Below are 18,984 nucleotides of genomic sequence, written 5' to 3'. Positions count from 1 at the left end.
AGTATTCTTGCCTGGAAAATCCCATGGACAGAGGAGCCTGGCAGGCTACAGTTCATAGGGTCATAAAGAGTCGGACACGACTACAGTGACTTAACACAGCACAAGTTTATACTGTAATACCCAATTCATAACTGAGTATTTTAAAGAGAAGCTATGAGAGCTCTAGTATTTCCCATTTACATGCTTATGTACATATATACATGTGAGATAGCTCTACCTCTGGAAAGTATTGTCAAAATTAAATTTATAAAGAGCTCTATTTGATTGACTTAATAATAGGTGCTTACAAATTATATATAAAAGAAGCTAGACAAAATGAATTTCAAGTTCCTGTGAACAGGGAAATATTCCATTGAGTTAATACCTGACATTAAGGTTAGTTTGTTGATCTAATTAATATAGGCATGTCTTTAGAATCATCAAGATAAGTATAATACTTTTACTGAACCTAGGTTTAATAGAATTTCTATAAAGTCTTATTATATCTGTTGCAAATATCTGTCAGCAAGAACAATAACTTGGTATGATGAGATTTTTGAGTGAATTAAATGCAATTGAGATAAGAGCTTTTCAGTTCAGTTCTGCTCAGTTCAGTCATGTCCAACTCTTTGCAACCCCATGAATCGCAGCACGCCAGGCCTCCCTGTCCATCACCAACTCCCAGAGTTCACTCAAACTCACAACCATCGAGTCAGTGATGTCATCCAGCCATCTCATCTTCTGTCATCCCCTTCTCCTCCTGCCCCCAATCCCTTCCAGCATCAGAGTCTTTTCCAATGAGTCAACTCTTCGCATGAGGTGACCAAAGTATTGGAGTTTCAGCTTTAGCATCAGTCCTTCCAAAGAACACCCAGGACTGAATTCCTTTAGAATGGACTGGTTGGATCTCCTTGCAGTCCAAGGGACTCTCAAGAGTCTTCTCCAACACCACAGTTCAAAAGCATCAATTCTTTGGCACTCAGCTTTCTTCACAGTCCAACTCTCACATCCATACATGACTACTGGAAAAACGATAGCCTTGACTAGATGGACCTTTGTTGGCAAAGTAATATCTCTACTTTTGAATATGCTATCTAGATTGGTCATAACTTTCCTTCCAAGGAGTAAGCGTCTTTTAATTTCATGGCTGCAATCACTATCTGCAGTGAATTTGGAGCCCCCCAAAATAAAATCTGACACTGTTTCCACTGTTTCCCCTTCTATTTCCTATGAAGTGATGGGACCAGATGCCATGATCTTCGTTTCCTGAATGTTGAGCTTTAAGTCAACTTTTTCACTCTCCTCTTTCACTTTCATCAAGAGGCTTTTTAGTTCCTCTTCACTTTCTGCCATAAGGGTGGTGTCATCTGCATATCTGAGGTTATTGATCTTTCTCCCAGCAGTCTTGATTCTGGCTTGTGCTTCTTCCAGCCCAGCGTTTCTCATGATGTACTCTGCATATAAATTAAATAAGCAGGGTGCCAATATACAGCCTTGAAGTACTCCTTTTCCTATTTGGAACCAGTCTTAGGTAAACTCTATAGTAATACTTATGCTCTGAAAATTATCTGAAATAGTTGCTCCAGATTTTGGTAACAATTACTTGCCTCCTAATTTTCACTAGAAATTAAGATTTTTAAGATTTGAGGATTAAAATTTAAATATGGAATTAAAACTACTAAAAATAATAAAGGAAACATTTTACTACAGTGGGAAAGTGGGATAAATGTTTTGAGTAAAAAAAGGAGTTTTATGCATGGTTGGGCTGAGATTAGATTAAACTTAATTGAACTAATGGGTTTTCTTATTAAAAGTTTGGAATTCCCTGGCAGTTGAGTGGTTAGGCACCTTCACTGCCAGGGCCCAGTTTCCATCCCTGGTCCAGGAACTAAAATCCCACAAGGAACATGGAGCAACCAAAAAAAGAGTTGACTGAGGAGCTGCCATGGGGCCCATGCCATGCATGCCACCACTGCCTCCTGCCTCCCACACCAGGTCCTAAAAGGGGCCAAGCGGTGGGGGCGGGAGTGCGGAAGTGTCTGGAGAGGGCCTGGCAGATGTGCCTTAGCGGAGTAGCCCTGGACCCCCAGGGAACATGGGTGTGCTCCAGGCCAGACCATGCTTGGGCCTCACCCAGGACATGGTCCAGCTCCTGCAGAGTGGTGGGATCAAGACAGTTTCTGCAGACCTGGAGGTAGCCCAGAAAAGTGGCTTGTCTTAAAGGTCTTGGTCACCCTGAGGTGGGCTCTGCTGGCTCAGTTCTCAGCTTTCCCCTTCAATGGTGCTGATCTGTTCAAGGAACTGAAGACTTCCACTGCCATCCTGTCCATTGGCATTGGAAGCCTGGACAAACTGCTTTATGCTTATCTCTATACTGGAGAAGTGACTGGAATCACAGGAGGCCCAGGTAGCAGTAAAACCCAGGTATGTCTTTGGGTGGCTGCAAACGTGGCCCACGGCTGCAACAGAATATCCTATACATCGATTCCAATGGCAGCCTCACAGCCTCCTGCCTCCTCTAGCTACTTCAGGCCAGAACCCTGGATCAGGAAGAGCAGGCAGGAGCTCTCCAGAGGACCCAGGTGGTGCCTGCATTTGATATCTTCCAAATGCCAAAGGTGATATAGGACCTTCCAGGTGCTGTGATTCAGCAGGTGAGCATTTCTTCAGGGACTCTGAAGGTGGTGTTGTGGACTCTGTCCCTGTGGTGCTCATCCCACTTCTGGGAGGTTCACAGAGGGAATACTTGGCCTTGATGCTGCAGCTGGCCCACAAGCTGAAGACTGTGGCCCAGGACCTCAGCATGGCAGTGGCAGTGACCAGCCACCTGATCTCAGACAGGGACAGCAGGCAGCTCAAACCTGCCCTCAAATGCTCCTGGAGCTTTGTACCCAGCACCCAGCTTTTCCTAGACATTGGCCAAGGCACAGGAGCCTCAGGCTGCCGGCGCCTGGCATGTCTGACCACATCCCCTCGTCTGCCAACAGGTTTCCAAGAAACAGTGAACACTGGGACCTGTGGGGCACCAGAGCAGAGCCCAGCATTACAGGGAGATCACACATGACTGAGATGTTGATTGGAAAAGAGAGAAGTATCAAGGCCCTCAAGTCCCGTATGCAGTGCTATTCATTGCCAGCAGCCCATGGGGCTGCAGAGAAGCTCTCAGGCTGGGCAGCCATCTCAGTCCTTAGGTCCTCTCTCCAGAAACAATGTAATTGGCAAGAGAGGATGCTACATATCTATACATCTATATCTATAGGTAAAACTAGGATTGGCTGGTATGTTAAACTACATGGAAACATTGTCAAATGAGTGATAAGCCTCTTCAGATTATACATCATGAATAAATGATATTAATATAGGCATTTTAGAAGTTATATAAAGTTTCTGAAATTTGGATATGTCCTACTATAATGTTACAATCTTCGTTGTTATGTTAAAATGTCAAATGTCACAACAGCGGGGATAAGCTTCTTTGTCAGGAAGCATTGTGATCAGATTTTTAATTTTGCCTTTCTAAGAACTTTATCATTCATAGACAGATAAGCTGATGCTTTGAAGAAAAGCCACATCTTCGAGAAGAGTCACAGAAAGGACATTTTGAGGACAGGTGTCTGATGACTTTTAAATCATACTGCTAAAGTAGGTAAGATATTTTAAAAGACTAATGGAAACTCCAATTTCATAAAACTGTTAGTAAAAAGGATTAATGGATAGGACTGAGTAAACTGATGAATATGGTTATAATTTTTTTGGTTTTGCATGAAATATCACTAGCTTTTAGTCCGTGTTTTCACAGATGTTAGGAGACCTTTCCCCTTAAGTATATTTATGACACAGTCAGAAAGTTGAAATTAATAGATATGTATAAGAACTGGTTGCAAAGAGTTAGACACAACTAAGCAACTGAGCACAACACAGCAGCATGGAAACTGGAGCCAAAAGCCTAAGTCCAGCTACAAATGACATAACACCAGGGCTAAGGGGTTCATCAGGTTAACATAACTGTAGATAAAGAAGGAAGGAGAATTGTGCTATTTACAAAAGATTCTAAGGAATATTCCCTGCCCACAACTAATCAATTCCTTTCCAAAATCACCCCTCATCACCCTTGTTCAGTAAAACAATCGTCACCCCTTTCCCACAAGACTGGATGGACATTGACAGTGGGGAACTGTAATAGGGAATAACAAATCTGACTCCATATTAGATCTGTTTCTTTTACTTTAACCTTTGTATTTTGTTGCATTTGCTACAAGTTGATCACTAAAGGGATGTTGCCTATAGCTTAAAGTATACATAATGGCCCATCTCAGGGAACCTTGCCCCTATTCTTGACGTTAAATTAAAATACCTTTGTTGAGCTCACAGGGAAGATCCTGACCCAGCCCACCTGTGAATGGCTGCAGGAAAGAAGAAATTAAACTTTCCCCTCTTGAGTCTTGTTGAAACTAGGAGATATTTGCAACAACTAATGACCTGTTTTACAAAATTGTTGTATCTTGCATTAGCAAATATGTAACTGAGCCTCTGATAAAATGGTGATATATAGTTCCATTTGAGATCAATGATTGTAAGAGTGTAATTCTAGATGTACAAAGCAGCAACAAGAGGGAATATTTTCCTGGACCAAAGGAAACTAGCAAGATAGGTGGTCCAGGGACTTTTGGCTACTGTTAATAAGGCCTTGTCCAGTAATAGCACATTGAGTGGCCTATAAGTGAAATCTTTGCCAACCTGGGGATGAGCATTCCTAGTATTATGGGACAAAATGGTCATGAAATGCCCCAAACCATGGTCAAATTTATGACCATAAAGAGGCCCTGCCAACTAAAAATCGGCACTTGCTATCTACTTCTGTGAGGATTAAATCTTGAGCCACTGCTGCTGCTAACCTTCAGTATCCCCTGAAAGGAGTTCAGAGTGGAGATTAGGAATGAGGCATCTGTGCTCTGGGAAAAAACTGGCAGAACAGGCCTTCAGATAGATACTTTTAGATTTTATGAGCCCAAATCCTTACATTTTCTCCTATCTAGAAAAACACTAAAATCATTCATCGCAACATCTACTTTGACCATTGAGGAGAGAAATGCATTTTGAAGTACATAGGAGTGGCTGTTCTCAAAGCAGTGTCTGCTGGTGAAAGCGAACAGGACCCTGTGGGGACCTCTGCCAGGTTTATGATTAACCTCCTTCTCTGAACCTTTACTCCCTTTCTTGTTCAAAACTTGTTCTCCTCAAGATTGAGGAGTAGCAAAGAAAAGGAGACAAGATGTACAGTAGGAAGGAAGGGAAGCTGAGTAGACAAAATAATAGATGTCCACTGTGGCATTCTATTAATAGTCCATTGTTGGATCACTGAAGGGGAGGAAGGGGAATGGAGCTTTCTTTAATTGGGCTTTTCTTATGTATCAGGCACAGTGCTAAGCATTTTTCATTTTTCATACATAATTTCCTTTAATTGCCACAATAACTCTATGAGGCAGGTGTTAATTTTAGATTCTGGAGTTGAGATTCAGAGAGGTTTACTGATTTGTCCACATCTGCATAGCTAGTAAGTTGAAGAATGAAACCAAGAGCATTTTGATTCCAGAGTCCATCATAGTGACTACCATCCTGTATTTCCTCCCATTCAGCTAACAAGATGTGTTGGCTTATGCTTCAGAAAAAAATAATCTCTGGAGTTTGGGTCAAGAATACATGCAATCTATTACTACTCAAATTATGAATATAAAAATTCTCTTTGAATCAAGGACAAATAGGCTGATACATTCTTCAGTATAAGGACTGGATTTTGTTCAGTTTTATTTTCTTGTTAATATCTCATCTAGTGCCTCAGACAAAGGGTATAGTGAAAGGCTTTCTAACTACACCTCAAAATGCTGATGCAATAAAAGATGGATAAATTTGACATAAAAATAAAATTTTTTTTTACACAGCAGAAAACAATGTAGGTAAAGTCAAAGCACAAATGGCAAGCTGAGAAAAAGTATTTGCAACATATTTCAGATAAAGTGCTAAAATTTGTAATATGCAAAGAACTTTTATAATTGAGCTTAGAAAGACCAATAATCCTATGGGGGGGAAATGTACAGAAGACATGGACAGCCAACTTATAGAAAGAGATGTAAAAATGACTCTTAAACTTAGGACAAGATGCTCAGCTTCACTCATAATAAAAGAAATACAAACGAAAACTCCCTGAAACACCACTCCCACCCATCAGAGTGGCAACAGTTCAAAATGCTGACACCACAATCTGTTAGTCACTTGTGTATGCTCCGTTTGCTGGAGGGAATGCAAAATTGTATGGTCTCTATGGAGGGGGATTTGGCAACATCTAACAAAACTGCGTATGTGCTTACCCTTTGATGCACCAATGCCACTTGTCAGAATTTACCCTGAAATATACTTTTAATGATATGAAAATACATATGCACAAGGTCATTCATTGCAGCATTTGCCCAAGAATAGGAGACATGTCAAATAAACTATGGGCATGCACACAAAGGAATGCTATGCAGATAAACTTACATCACCAGTAAAGGACAGATGTACATTGTCTGCCTCCGGATGGGTTACCCTAAGAAGAACACAGCATCACCTATTTAATATTATGACCTAAAAATGCTTTAACATTTTCAGATTTGCAGACCAGTGAGTATGAGACCCTCCCCTGTGGATCCAAAAGCAGTTCCTGGAGGGCTTCGAGAAGGGCATCTTGTTTGTATTTATATGTGAAACAGAACTTATTTCTTCTGCAGTCCCCCATCTCAAAAAAAGGCAATTCCAAGCTTCCAGTTGTTCAGACCCAAAGATTTTATGCCTCAAGTTTCAATACCCACTTCTTGATAAACCATAAGAAAAACCTGAAATTGGAGTTAATCTTTTTGCATCAATATTTGACTTGGAGACCCTCTGCTCAGATCTCAGGTTTGGGGGAAAGAGGACAAAGATCTGACGATAGGCAGATAACACCTACTTCAAACCAAATATTGGCACTTTCAATACAGTATAGCTGGTACCCCTTAAAAAATCATGATATCATAATAAATTGAGTATTAGTTTAAGGAAATCCTTCATTTATTTCTCAGTGATATCTATAGCGCCAGAAGCTCATTGGGTGAGGCAGAGAACTTCAAAGAGCAGGTAGCACAGTGATAGAGGCCACACTTCCCCTTATGTTCCACTGGCAGCAATCAGTTACATGGCCCCACCCAACTGCAAGGGAGGCTGGGAAATGTAGTCTAGCTGTGTGCCCAGGAGAAGGGAAGTGGCTTGGTGAACAACTAGCCAGTCTCTACCTCCTTGGTGATATTAGATTGCAGATAATGTCTGTATATATGTCTATATAATATGATAATAGATTACAGATAATGTCTTCCCTTCACATACTGATTCACTAATATGAATCTACAATTATCAAATATTATGTATACTTTGCAAATTAAGATGAATTGGTTTATTTTTAATTTATTAAATGGATGACCTACACAAAACTCCTGACAGTGTAGAAAACCCATTAAGGACACTAAGGACACCAGATCTTAAGTAATGTTGCACTCAAGCCATATCAAGCCATTTCTCAGAAATTTTCCCTGGTGATGGCAATGGAGAGACTCCAAAAAGAAAGCTGGTGCCTATAGTGAGGAACAAAATTAAGTGTTGCTGAAGCAATTCTCAAGTGGTAGCTGATAACAACTGCACACCAGCTGTTCCCATTACAACACTTTTCCATAAAGGCCCAGATTCCAGCTTTTGTCATTTTTTTTTACCCTTTTCTTTCTATAATGGAATTTGTATATTTAACTTATATGGAGGCTCAAAAGTGAGCAGAGTAAGAAGGGATGCTCAGATTGGAAAACATAACTGTTTAAAAAAATGAAAAGAAAAAATAGTAACAGAACTGTAGCTAGGGTGGGCGTGATAGAAACAGCATGTGGTCACGTGATTTTGCCATTGCCCGTTTTCTCTCTTTGAGCTTCCACTCTGGTCTTTTTCAAATTACATTCATTTACTCAGCAGGTTCCTGACCCTGCTGGAAAGTCTTAAATCAGAGATCCTGACTTAATTGTTCTGGGGGCTGGAGTCTTAGGCTTTGAAATTGTTCAAAAGCTTCCCTGGTGATTCTCCTGTACAGCAGAATTGAGAACTACTGATTTCCTCTGTGCATTGCCTTTTGTTTGGCTAATTTGGGTACTTGACCATACCTCTGACGGAAATGACTCAGATGAAATTGAAAATCCATACATTTAAAACTTAAAAAGAAAATTACACCTACCCAGGGCATGGTTAGAGTTATGACCTGTGCTAAAAATAACCTCTGGTCAGCCAAAAATAATGATCACAAAGTTCCTGCCCTGAAGTTCAGCTGATCTCTTCTCATAGGAGGCTCTAAAGGCCAAGATATTTCTAAATTATCTGGTTTCCTCAGTTGTATCCTTGAACAACTTTGTACAAAGATGGCATGGAGCTTATCACCAGTTTTAGTGACTTGGGTATCTGATCAAGTAGGCAACCTGGGTACCTCCTGACCTCGTCAGTGAAAATGTAGCTGGTTCTTGGCAAGTACAAGCAGAACAGGTGGTCACTGGCATTGGTATCACTATTCCCTTTTCTTTTTTTTTTTCTGTTTGACTGGGATGCCCAGCATGTGGGATCTTAGTTCCCTGACCAGGGATTGAACCCGCACCCTTGTCAGTGGAAGTGCAGAGTCCTAAACACAGGACCGCCAGGGAATTCCCAAGATGACTATTCCAAATGCCATTGTTTGTGAAGGCTGTTCCACAAGCATGGCGGGTTGTTCTAAGACTTTGTCAAGTCCGATTGAACAGCATTCATATAAATAGGGTTGCTCCAAAATATCAATAGTGCTGAGGCTGAAAAGCCTTGATTAAAAGCAACCATGTCCACAAAGTCCAAAAGGAAGAACCATTTGGGGGACCTTTAACTATATAGATCAATTGCTGTCCATCACTGGGCATGGTTTTGCCTTCCAGGGATATTTGATGTTATCTGGAAACATCATTTTTGTTTGTTACAATGTCACAGTGGGGTGGGGGTTGCTCCTGGCATCTAATGGGTACAGACCAGGCATGCTGCTAAACCTCCTACAATGCACCAGACAGCCCCCTCTCAACAAAGAGAGATCCAGCTCCCAATGTTATGGTGCCAAGCAGGGAGAAGACCTGCCCTAAGATCACTTCTGTTGTGGCTGTTGGAGCTGCTGGTTTTGCCACCATCACTTGGCTTTGTGCTTTTGCTCTTACCCTTTGTGTCTGCCCTTGTATGGCCAACCCACTTTGGACTGTCTAGACCTGATGCAGCTTTGGCATAGCAATAGGGTGGCTGTGAGGAGGGAACCTTGGCACAGAACCCAGCCCCTAGTAGATCAAGACTGGGGAACAGGCCAGTTAACATCAAAGGTTCAGCCAGGCTTGGGGGAGACAAGCCACAGTCACAATTCAAGCTGACAATCAGCACAAATGACCCTGCAAAAGACATTTTGTCCTGCCAGGCATGGAGACAGAGTGACTGGGAATCTGGGGCAGTAGAGACTTTTACTGTAAAATCAGGCCATTTCCATAAAGTCAGGCAATAGAGAAGATGGCTCCAGCTAACCAGCTGGGGACTGGGCGAGATCCTGGGGTGAGGCACCTTGCCAGATTGAGCCAGAACTCCAGGGAGAGGAGGGAACCGCAGTACTTTGCAAGCCAGCTGAGGGAGGATTTGAGACCGAGACTACAGCACAACTACGACGCAGGGCAGGTGGGAGGTTTGGGCTCAGTTCAGAGAAAGAATGATGGATGTTCAGTAACAGAGTGGGAACGCCATGAAGGAGGGCAGGTGGGGATGTGGCAAGCGCTGCCAAGCCCAGTGGTGAGCAGCGGGACACTGTAGCTGAGGACTGAAAAATAGTACTGACTCCATAACAAAGAGCAAGTCTCCTTTCCCCAATGCCACACATGCATGTGCAGGCATGCCTGGACACACTCACGTTCATGGTCTGCTTCATGCTGAAACAAAAATTGCTTAGTGACTAGAGCACAAACGATGGTGTGATCACTCACCTAGAGCCAGGCATCCTGGAATGTGAAGTCAAGTGGGCCTTAGAAAGCATCACTATGAACAAAGCTAGTGGAGGCGATGGAATTCCAGTGGAGCTATTTCAAATCCTGAAAGATGATCTGTGAAAGTGCTGCACTCAATATGCCAGCAAATTGGGAAAACTCAGCAGTGGCCACAGGACTGGAAAAGGTCAGTTTTCATTCCAGTCCCAAAGAAAGGCAATGCCAAAGAATGCTCAAACTACCACACAGTTGCATTCATCTCACACACTAGTAAAGTAATGCTCAAAATTCTCCAAGCCAGGCTTCAGCAACACGTAAACCATGAACTTCCAGATGTTCAAGCTGGTTTTAGAAAAGGCAGAAGAACCAGAGATCAAATTGCCAACATCCGCTGGATCATGGAAAAAGCAAGAGAGTTCCAGAAAAACATCTATTTCTGCTTTATTGACTATGCCAAAGCCTTTGACTGTGTGGATCACAATAAACTGTGGAAAATTTTGAAAGAGATGGGAATACCAGACCACCTGACTGGCCTCTTGAGAAACCTATATGCAGGTCAGGAAGCAACAGTTAGAACTGGACATGGAACAACAGACTGGTTGCAAATAGGAAAAGGAGTATGTCAAGGCTGTATATTGTCACCCTGCTTATTTAACTTCTATGCAGAGTACATCATGAGAAACGCTGGGCTGGAAGAAGCACAAGCTAGAATCAAGATAGCCAGGAGAAATATCAATAACCTCAGATATTCAGATGACACCACCCTTATGGCAGAAAGTGAAGAGGAACTAAAAAGCCTCTTGATGAAAGTGAAAGAGGAGAGTGAAAAAGTTGGCTTAAAACTCAGCATTCAGAAAACTAACATCATGGCATCTGGTCCCATCACTTCATGGGAAATAGATGGGGAAACAGTGGAAACAGTGTCAGACTTTATTCTGGGGGGCTCCAAATTCATTGCAGATGGTGACTGCAGCCATGAAATTAAAAGACGCTTACTCCTTGGAAGGAAAGTTATGACCAACCTAGATAGCATATTCAAAAGTAGAGATATTACTTTGCCAACAAAGGTCCTTCTAGTCAAAGCTATGGTTTTTCCAGTGGTCATGTATGGATGTGAGAGTTGGACTGTGAAGAAAGCTGAGTGCCAAAGAATTGATGCTTTTGAACTGTGGTGTTGGAGAAGACTCTTGAGAATCCCTTGGACTGCAAGGAGATCGAACCAGTCCATCCTAAAGGAGACCAGTCCTGGGTGTTCATTGGAAGGACTGATGCTGAAGCTGAAATTCCAATACTTTGGCCACCTCATGCGAAGAGTGGACTCACTGGAAAAGACCCTGATGCTGGGAGGGATTGGGGGCAGGAGGAGAAGGGGACGACAGAAGATGAGATGGCTGGATGGCATCACCGACTCGATGGATGTGAGTTTGAGTGAACTCCGGGAGTTGGTGATGGACAGGGAGGCCTCGAGTGCTGTGATTCATGGGGTCTCAAAGAGTCGGACATGACTGCATGACTGAACTGAACTGAAACCAGTTGAGACCAACCATGAAATTAATTATTTGTATTTTTCTGTTGTAAATAGCATTGACTTCATTTCAAAATTACATTTCTCTATAAAGAATCTGCCTGCCAATGCAGGAGACCAACAGACATGGGTTGAATCCCTGGGTCAGGAAGATCCCCTTGGGGAGGGCATGGCAACTCACTCCAGTGTTCTTGCCTGGAGAATCCCCATGGACAGTGGAGCCTGGCAGGCTACAATCCATGGGGGTCACAAAGAGTCAGACACAACTGAGCGACTGAACACACATAACATTTTAAACATAACATGTTCCTTATAGAAGATCTGGAACCTACAAAAGAATAAAAAGACAAGGAAAATATCTGCATTTTCATGATACATCTACTCATATCTCTATTAATGCTTCTAATAGAAGTATTAATATTAATAATATTAATATTATTCTTCTAGTCTGTTTTTTCATTGTGAAGATTCTATTCCTTTTCAGAGAAAATACTTTTCTTTCTGTAGCTTTGTATCCTAACATTAGGATAAAATCATTTCCTTTGCTATTGCAAACTCTATATGATTATTTTTTGTGACACTCTGGTTTTGTCTGATCTTAAAGCCAACCCATGCTCACTGTCAAAAATTTGGGAAATACAGAAAAATTGGAAAACATTTATATAATCTGTAATTCCACATTCTAGGGATAATCACTCTTGAGATGATGGTGGGTTTTTCCTGATCCTTTTTTTGCTTTAATGGCATCATTTATTCCAATGGTCATTAACTGATATTCACCTTATAAGCTGTTTGACATTTGCTAACATTTCAGGCGAATATCACCTCCCTGAATTTTTCCATGGCCAGGCCCTTGTCTCATTTGAATCCATAAGAAAATGCCTGCCAATGCAAGAGTCACAAAAGACACAGTTTTGATCCCTGGGTCAGGAAGATCCCCTGGAGGAGGAAATGGCACCCCACTCCAGTATTCTTGCCTGGGAAATCCCATGGACAGAGGAGTGTGGTGAGCTAGAGTCCACAGGGTCTCAAAGAGGCGGACATGACTGAGCAACTGAACAACCACAGCAACATGCATTGTCAGCATGGAATTTCATGTCACTTTGGACTCCTGCAGGTGATAAGCCACCTACCCAAGAAGTAGTGAATAGGGAAGCCTGCCTTTCCTGTTCATTGCTGCCTTTGCAGATAATATTTTTTCTCACTCTTCTTAGTGGAAATGTTTTGTGATATATTATATTTGGTGGCATGAATAAAACTATTCAAAATACTGAGAATCCAGAGCTCAAATCTCACTAGGGGTTTTGGTGATCCTTGTTTTGCATAATCCAAACCTTACTTTCTACATGCAAATCCATGTACAAACAAGAATTTTTGCTCCAGCAAATCTGAGGTTTTTGTCTCTAAAACTGCTAGTAATGGAGATATTTAACGGTAACACAATGTGTTGGGAGGAAAAATCAACTTAAAGTCAGAAGGCTAGAGTTTGTCTTGACTTTGGTTACAAAACGATGGAAACTTAGCAAATTGTTTATCCTCCCTGAGCCTCAGTTTTCTTCTCTGTAAGATGGGGCTCCTAGCTACTGCACAGAGGATTAACGGAAACAACAAATATAAACAACAGTGTCTGGCAGGGGAACCCCTTTATTAGATGGTGGCAGTGAGTCAAGCAAACTGCTACATCACAGGCTGGCAACCTATAGTCCAAGGACTGAGTCTGGCAGATTGCTAGTTTTTATAAATAAAGCTTTATTGAAACATAACCAAACCCATTCACTCACATATTATCTATGGCTTTTGTGCTGTGCTCCAAGAGTTGAAGAGTTGTCAACTCTTAGGACAATAGCTGTAGGACCCGAGATGCCTAAAATATTTACTATCTGGTTCTTTACAAAAAACTTCTTCCAGCCCCTGTGTTAAGTATGTGTATGTGCTCAGTCACTTCAGTTGTGTCCAACTCTGTGACCCCATGGACTGCAGCCCGTCAGGCTCCTCTGTCCACGCAATTCTTTAGGCAAGAATACTGGAATGGGTAGCCATTTTCTTCTCCAGGGGATCTTCCCAACCCAGGGATTGAACCTATGTCTCTTACGTTTCCTGCAATGGCAGGTGGGTTCTTTACCACTAGCACCACCTGGGAAGTCCCACCCTGTGTTAAGTGCCTCCCCCAAAGCCAGGAAGTGGATTCTGTTGTCTTACAGTTTCACAGGTGAGGAAACTAAAACATCAAGAGGTTAAGGACCATCCCAATGACAACAGCACTTATGGAGTCACATCTTGATCCCAAGTCTGTCTGAATTGGAAGCTTGTGAGCTGAGTAAGCTCGCTGTAATGCCTCTTCAATAGAAAACTGAGTTAGATCTGAACTCTTGTGATCCTGACTTCTACTTCTGTCAGAAAACTACCCTTTCAACCTCCGATAATGATTGAGTGTTGAAAACAGGCATCAATGTCTTTCACATTGATCCCAGCATGCTGTAGCCTGATGTTCAGTTACAAGAAGCAATAACAAAAACTGCTTCTCTGTGAGGGATCCTGTGGGTCAGGCTGAGGCATTTGAAGGGACTTAGGGAAATGCGGTGCTGAGGACTTTTGAAGAGCAGGGCTTGTGGTTTTATATCCCGGCCCCTCTTGATGGTTTCCAATATGTCAGCAAAAGGGGCAACACAGAGTAAACGTGCTGCTATGTGGAGAGAATACTGGAAACGTTCAGAAATTTGGGACATGATAGATTCACTAGCTACTAATTTGTGATGCTGTAAAGAGCAATATTGCATAGGAACCTGGAATGTTAGGTTGGAGAAGACTCTTGAGAGTCCCTTGGACTGCAAGGAGATCCAACCAGTCCATCCTAAAGGAGATCAGTCCTGGGTGTTCATTGGAAGGACTGATATTGAAGCTGAAACTCCAGTACTTTGGCCACCTGATGCAAAGAGTTGACTCACTGGAAAAGACCCTGATGCTGGGAGGGATTGGGGGCAGGAGAAGAAGGGGACGACAGAGGATGAGATGGCTGGATGGCATTACCGACTCAATGGACATGGGTTTAGGTGAATTCCGGGAGTTGGTGATAGACAGGGAGGCCTGACGTGCTGCAGTTCATGGGGTTGCAAAGAGTCAGACACGACTGAGTGATTGAATTGAACTGAATTCGTGATGACCTATGACCACTCTAGGCTTCAGGAGGTTACAAAGTAACTTGAAGCCCTATATACCTCTAAGGAACTGATAGACGAAGCAAGACAGTGGGGAAAATGTATTTTATAAAGGTAGGTATCATCAAATGGACAAATAACACATTGTTGGGAAAATTAACCAGCGATGTGAGAGTCCATAAATCACAGAAACTAAGTCCTATACAATTGAAAAAAGTACATCAAATACAAGAATATCAAAACAGAGATGTCACTGGTAAACAAAATTGCCCTTTGCTGCTGAAACACACAAAACAGGTGGTACTTGGGAATTCCTTGGTGTCCAGTGGCTAAGACTCCAAGTTCCCAATGCAGAGGATGTGGGTTTGATTCCTGGTCGGGGACCTAAGATTCTTAACGCCAAGGCACAGCCAAAAAAAACATAGTACTTTTCTATATGCCATTTATGTACAGTTGAACGGTTCAGTGGCTAACTGAATGTAACTTTAAAGTTTAGGCTCTCAGTCACATTGCTGCTGCTGCTAAGTTGCTTCAGTCGTGTCCGACTCTGTGTGACCCCATAGACGGCAGCCCACCAGGCTCCCCCATCCCTGGGATTCTCCAGGCAAGAACACTGGAGTGGGTTGCCATTTCCTTCTCCAGTGCATGAAAGTGAAAAGTGAAAGTGAAGTCGCTCAGTCATGTCTGACTCCTAGCGACCCCATGGACTGCAGCCTACCAGGCTCCTCCGCCCATGGGATTTTCCAGGCAAGAGTACTGGAGTGGGGTGCACCAGTGCCTTTTCCCCTCAGTCACATTAGCCATGTCCTAATGTTCAGTAGCCACACGTGGCTAGCAGCTACCATATTGATATATTAACAGCAAGACATAGACCTTTTGTCATCACAGCAGGAAGTTCTGTTAGCACTGTTTGAGGGCTATGGTTATTAAGGTTGAGAGGTGGGCCTGGAAGATCACGAACCCTTTGAGAAACTAACAAAAGTCACGGGCCCTTTCCTAAGAAAATGTGAAAACACATATCCACGTGCTATTTTATATGTAAATTCAGGGTTGGTGTTTATGACTTCCTAAAGCTTATTCCTTGGTCATTTAGGGATTCATGAATTCAAGTTAAGAAATCCCTGAAGCCTTTTAAATATTTTAGTTTCTGGCTCATAATCTTATTCTTCATGCCAAATCCTATCAGATTCCCAGAAGTCTAACATTCAAGTGAATGTCACATAGAAAATCCTGCCTCTAATTTTCTTGTTCTCTTCACCAGGATGACTTTCTCTTCTATTCCACACTGGCCATATGGTCACTTCCTAGAGCTGACTTCTGTCCAGGAGGACATCTATCAACTCTGAAGTCTCAAACTCAAATATCTGGCACTTGAATTAAGGACTCCTTTCTTCCAACTCTCTCTCACTCACTCCCAATACTTCTCGGTTCCTCAGTTTTATCAAGACTCTAGCCCATTGGCCCCTACACTTTCTCCCTGCCAACCCCCTCTTTGTTTGTTCACCTCCTTCCCTATTCAGCTCAGGTAACTTGGAGCGACATGTCAACCACTCTACTACCAAGGTCTTCATTCCCCCTGCCTGTTGACCAGCTCTCAACTCAGCCTCCCATAAGCCCACCCTCATTGGGTCCACATATCTGCCTTTCCCCAGCTTCTTCTGAGGTTCTGAGGAACTTTAGAGAAAAAGCAGAGAATGTCTCAGATTTGCACTACAACATATTTATGATGTCTCCAGTCAACTGGGTCTTCAGTGTTGCTGCAACCCTATTGTGTTTCCCTTGTTAAATCTTTTTTCCATTTTCCACATCAACCACTTGAGACATTCTCCAGTTACCATATTATCATAAAGATGTATGTGCATAATGGCAAGAGAGTAGAAATAAGCCATGTCCATTTGAAAGGAACTAATACTTAAATAACTTATGATGGAGAAGGCAGTGGCAACCCACTCCAGTGTTCTTGCCTGGAGAATCCCGGGGATGGGGGAGCCTGGTGGGCTGCCGTCTCTGGGGTCGCACAGAGTTGGACACGACTGAAGCAACTTAGCAGCAGCAGCAGCCTCTACAAAATGGAATAATCCTGCTTAGCTTAATTGCTCAGTTATGCCTGATTCTTTGCAATCCCATGGACTATAGCTCGCCAGGCTCCTCTCTCCGCAGAATTTCCCAGGCAAGAATACTGGAATGAGTTGTCATTTCCTGCTCTAGTGGATCTTCCAAACCCAGGGATTGAACCTGTGTCTCCTGCATTGCAGGCAGATTCTTTACCCATTGAGCCATAAAATGGAATATTGTGTACCTATTAAGAAAATGGAAAGGTCTTCAGGATATGTTGTTTTAAGTAAAATTAAGTGAAGGTTCAGATTAATATTGTTCATTTCCTTTCTTCTCGTGGGCACACTATGTGCAGTAACAAACTACAGTAAGTCCCCTACATATGAACAAGTTCCATTCTGAGAGTGTGTTCATAAGTCCAACAAAGTAGCCTAGGTACCCAGCTAAGACATAATTACTATATGCCGACTATAATGGGCTTATAATACTTTTTGCACAAATAATACCAAAAAAAAACACAAAAAATTAAAAATTTTAGTCATACATTATACTACCTTGAAAAGCACAGTAATACAGTAAAATAGCTTGCATCGAGTTAACAAGCAAGAAGATTTGCTGACTGGAGGAGGGAAAGGAGATAGAAGATGGTTGAGTTGAAGGCTCATCAGCAATAGGAGATGGAGGGCAGGCTGCAATGTCACTCACACCTAATGTTGATGGCCCAGGTTCTCATTCCTTCCTGGAATGAGATACATGTTAGCATCTGTGAAAGTTCACAACTTGAAAGTTCATATGTAGGGAACTGGCTGTATGACGCCTCAGCAGCTTAATATAATCCATATTTATTTCTTGCTTATGGCACAACTCAGCGTGAGTCAGGTGACTCGGAGATCTACATGCCACCATCTTAAATCTGTAGCCTTTGAAGTCATAGCCAAAGAGAGAGAGTGCAAACACTGCTCAGGAGTTGTGGCGGTGGGGGTTGGGGGGACACAGAGATGGTGTAATCAACCTCTGCCCACCTCCTATTGGCCAGACTTAGTCATAGGGCCTCAACCTAGCAGCAAAGGAGGCTGGGAAATATAGTTTTCCTGTGTTCATCAGAAAGCGGAAGAAAGGGGGAACTTGGTAACCACAGAATATTGCCTCTGCCACACTTACATTTAACTAAGAAAGGGGAAACAGAAGAGAACATTTAGTTAAATTTGCTTGTATTCACACTTAAATACTTAGTATAGAAAAATTATAATCATGTTGCAGGAAGAAAGAGATGGACAAGGCCAGGGGTAGAAGTTAGACATCTCTGTGTGGATGTGCATGTGTGTGTGTGTGTGTGTGTGTGTGTGTGTGTGTAAATTACTGAGCCAGATGATTGTGCTTAAATATTCAGCACAATACCATTTTTCAAAGAATTAAACAACATGGCAGATGAGTAGAACATTCTCCACTCTTCTCAAACCTGCTACCACGGTGTTGGCTCTCTGCAGTTGGCTATCCTCCAACTTCATAGAGAAAACTGAAACCATCACAGATCACATCCTCCTGGCCAAGTTGTTCTGCAGGCAGTAAGGTCTGATTTTAAGCTTTGTGTCCCCAGAGAAGCCAGAACTCCCCAGGTCTGGTGACACACCCCCCCCCAGGATTCTAGGGCATGGTCCACCTCACCGTCCGTGTGCTGTGTACGCATGGTCATACTTGTCAGTTTCTAGTCTGTCTCCTCTGTGATACTTTAAACTCCTGGAGGACAGCAGACCTGCATACTATGTGGATGCCTCTATCCCAGCAGAGATGGCTGCAGTGTCCCCAGCCAATAAACATGTGTTTGAATCAATGAAACAATGAATTAACCCAGTAAAGGGTTAGGACATGGCTGTTTTTCAACACGTGGAGTGTTTCCCTGCTGAAGAATAAGTCTAGTTTGTGACTACATGAAATACTGTTTCTATTTCTATTTTCTTCTAAGTGTAAACTGGTGATTTTTGCAAGAGTCACATCCCATGCCCAGAAATAATGGCTGTTATGATCATGCTGCTGCTGCTAAGGCGCTTCAGTAGTGTCCGACTCTGTGTGACCCCATAAACGGCAGCCCACCAGGCTCCCCCATCCCTGGGATTCTCCAGGCAAGAACACTGGAGTGGGTTATGATCATAACAGATGACAAAATAAAGCCTACAGTTTCTTCTTTGAGGGTTGAAATGTT

General features: G+C 42.6%; 1 pseudogene; it reads left to right on the top strand.

Annotated features, from left to right (window-relative positions):
• The first annotated feature begins 1,942 nt into the window (after window positions 1–1,942).
• Window positions 1,943–3,043, top strand: LOC133242892 (DNA repair protein RAD51 homolog 4-like; annotated as a pseudogene).
• Window positions 3,044–18,984: the final 15,941 nt, after the last annotated feature.

The sequence above is a fragment of the Bos javanicus genome, chromosome X, assembly GCF_032452875.1.
Source record: "Bos javanicus breed banteng chromosome X, ARS-OSU_banteng_1.0, whole genome shotgun sequence".
Taxonomy (NCBI): domain Eukaryota; kingdom Metazoa; phylum Chordata; class Mammalia; order Artiodactyla; family Bovidae; genus Bos; species Bos javanicus.
Note: the sequence above shows the minus strand (reverse complement) of the source record. Positions and strands in the feature narration are given on the sequence as shown.